This window comes from Panthera uncia, chromosome E1 (assembly GCF_023721935.1).
Source record: "Panthera uncia isolate 11264 chromosome E1, Puncia_PCG_1.0, whole genome shotgun sequence".
In the NCBI taxonomy this organism is placed as follows: Eukaryota; Metazoa; Chordata; class Mammalia; order Carnivora; family Felidae; genus Panthera; species Panthera uncia.
This window is the reverse complement of record NC_064814.1, coordinates 12,584,091-12,587,617: the sequence shown is the minus strand read 5'-3', so window position 1 is coordinate 12,587,617 and position 3,527 is coordinate 12,584,091. Positions and strand designations below refer to the sequence as shown.

General features: G+C 45.8%; 1 pseudogene; it reads right to left on the bottom strand.

Moving 5' to 3' along the window:
- Positions 1-36, bottom strand: LOC125927755 (uncharacterized; annotated as a pseudogene).
- Positions 37-3,527: the final 3,491 nt, after the last annotated feature.

The following is a 3,527-nucleotide window of genomic DNA, read 5'->3' as shown; positions in this document are numbered from 1 at the left end:
CTACACTTGATCTTAGCCAAAAGGCCGAGAAGCGATACCGGCCGTGCTCGCCTCCCCGCCACCGCCCTGCCCTCATCCACATTGCACTCACGGTGAGCCAGGTCACCCTCCTTCGAGGTCTCACTTCCCTCGCTTCTCGGACTTTGGTATGGGAGCCACACTAGGCAGCAGGCTCTTGTGCAGATTTTTAAATCTCTACCTTTTAAAAGAGAAACTGTGTTTCTGTCGACGCTTCGTCGCTCTCACCCAACGCCGTTCCTAATTTGAATTCCCCGCCTTTTCCCGCCCGCGGAGGCGTGGCTAAAGCGGGCCCACTGGACCCCGCGATCGCTTCCGCGCGCCGAGAGTCGAAGCCGCGCCGGGCGGTCGGTCTCCGCTTTTGTGCATAACGGAGACTAAAGACAGGACCAAAGACGATTGGGGGCCCCGTCAAGAGGGGCCTGTGGAAGGGACCTCTTGGCGGAGGGTCTTCTTGAGGAAAGGCAAAGTCGCAAGACCCTTTCCCTAGAAACGCCGAGACCTTACCGTGTTAAGTTGGTCGCACGCCGGCGCAAAGACGACCTTGGTATCTGTCGGTCGAGCAGCTCATTCTGAGTCAGGGGAGCGGCAGGTCTGCGGGAGGGGCTTCCCGGAGCCGGTGGTAGCCTGCCTGCAAGGCGGAAGGCAGGTGGTAGAAAGTGTAGAGCAGGGAGGGGGGCCTGCCACATCTCGGGAGGCGGGGCTGGGCCGCTGGAGGGATTCCCCCTCCCCCCCCATCCCTCCCAGCTCCAGCCCTTGCGTCTATTCCTGCTTCTTTCTGTGAATGAATCCTATCAATAGCTTTTTTAGCCCCTAGCTGCTGGACAGTGCTCAGCACACATGTGGCACCAGAGAAATCTTTGTTGAAAAAAAGAAATTTCGGGCGCCTGGGTGGCTCGGTGGGTTAAGGGTCCGACTCTTGACTTTGGCTCAGGTCTTGACCTCACGATTTGTGAGACGGAGCCCCGCATCGGGTTCTTCTCTGACAGCACAGAGCCTGCTTGGGATTCTCTCTCTCTCTCTCTCTCTCTCTCCCTCCCTCAAAATAAATAAATAAACTTAAATAAAAACTAAGAAAAAAAGAAATTTGGTGAATGAATGAATGAAGTGCACATGAAACGATACATAATGGGCTTCGCTTGCACCTGACCTGACGACATAGGACTCTTTGCGCCTCCTAATCCCAGATCTCTGTTCAGATATGAGTGTATCAGACCATCTTTTTTTTTTTTTTATTTTTTTTAACGTTTATTTATTTTTGAGAGACAGAGAATGAACAGGGGACGGGCAGAGGGAGACGGGGAGACAGAGACACAGAATCTGAAGCAGGCTCCTGACTGTGAGTCAGCACAGAGCCTGAGGCGCGGGGCTTGAACCCAGGAACCGCGAGTTCAAGACCTGAGCCCATGTTGGACGCTCAAGCGACTGAGCCATCCGGGGGCCCCTGTATCAGACAGACCATCTTATACTCGCTCATTGGGTTTTGCTGAGAGGGGGGTTGCTATCATCTGAACGCCCCAAGCAATTGTTCATCTCTCTTTGGCTTTCCTGTTCTGCCTGGTGTTCTGGCCGTCCGCGCAGGTGTCTCAGTCCCCGTCTGCAGCTGGATGCACCCCCAGGGCAGGAACGGGGTCTGTCCGGTCTCTGCTCCCAGCACCTGCCCAGGTGTGTCACATCACGTTACAGGAGATTAACGACAAATCAGTTAACAACGAATATTGGTGCAATCCCTATCAAAATAACACCAGCATTCTTCAATAGAGCTGGAAGAAGCAATCCCAAAGTTTGTATGGAACCAGAAAAGACCCCAAATAGCCAAAGCAATCTTGAAAAAGAAAATTGAAGCTGAGGCATCACACTCCCAGACTTCAAGATGTATTGCAAAGCTGTAATCATCTGGACAGTATGGTACTCTTGCAAAAACAGACACTGAGATCAATGGAACGGAATAGAGAACCCAGAAATGGATCCACAAACATATGGCCAGCTAATCTTTGACAAAGCAGGAAAGAGTATCCAATGGAATAAAGACAGTCTCTTCAGCAGATAGTGCTGGGAAAACTGGACAGCAACATGCAGAAAAAGTGGACTTGGACCACTTTCTTATACCACACACAAAAATAAACTCGAAATGGATGAAACACCTTAATGTCAGATAGAAAACCATCAAAATCTTAGAGGAGAAAAAGGCAAAAACCTCTTTGACTTCGGCCGTAGCACTTCTTACTCAACAGGTCTCCGGAGGCAAGGGAAACAAAAGCAAAATGAACTACTGGGACCTTCTGTACTGCAAAGGAAACAATCAGCAAAACTAAAAGCAACTGATTGGATGGGAGAAGATATGTCCAAATGACATATCAGATAAAGGGTTAGTATCCAAAATCTATAAAGAACTTATCAAACTCCACACCCAAAACCAAATAATCCAGTGAAGATACGGGCAAAAGACGTGAACAGACACTTCTCCAAAGAAGACATCCAGATGGCCAATCGACACGTGAAAACATGCTCAACAACATTCATCGTCAGGGAAATACAAATCAAAACCACCACGAGTTACCACCTCACACCTGTCAGAATGGCTAACGTTAATAACTCGGACGACGATAGATGTCGGCGAGGATGTGGAGAAAGAGTATCTCTTTTGCACTGCTACTGGGAATGCAAACTGGTGCAGCCACTCTGGAAAACAGAATGGAGTTTCCTCAAAATATTAACGATAGAAATACCCTATGACCCGACAATTGCACTACTAGGTATTTACCCAAGGGATGCAGGTGTGTTGTTTCGAAGGGGCACATGCACCCCAATGTTTACAGCAACGCGATCGACAACAGCCACAGTATGGAAAGAGCCCAAATGTCCATCAATGGATGATGGATAAAGAAGATGTGGTATATATATCATATATATATCATATATATATATATGTATATATCTCATATGTATATATATGATATATATATATACACACACACGTATATATATCATATATATATATATATGAGATATATATATACAATAGAGTATTACTCGGCAATTAAAAAGAATGAAATCTTGTCATTTGCAAGTATGTGGATAGAACTAGAGGGTATTGTGCTAAGGAAAATTAGTCTGTCAAGGAAAGACAAATATCGTATGACTTCACTCATATGAGGACTTTAAGATACAAACCACATGAGCATAAGGGAAGGGAAGCAAAAATAATATAAAAACAGGGTGGGGGACAAAGCATAAGAGACTCATAAATATGGAGAACAAACAGAGGGTTACTGGATGTGTTGTGGGGGGGGGATGGGCTAAATGTGTAAGGGGCATTAAGGAATCTACTCGTGAAATCATTTTGCAGTATATGCTACTAACTTGGATGTAGTTAAACAATGAATAATTAAATTAAATTAAATTAAAATTAATTTAATTAAAAATAAAATAAAATAAATATATGCAACCCAGACCACAGAAAAAGTACTTTTTTTCTAAAATATAAAGAGCTCCTGCAAATAATTATA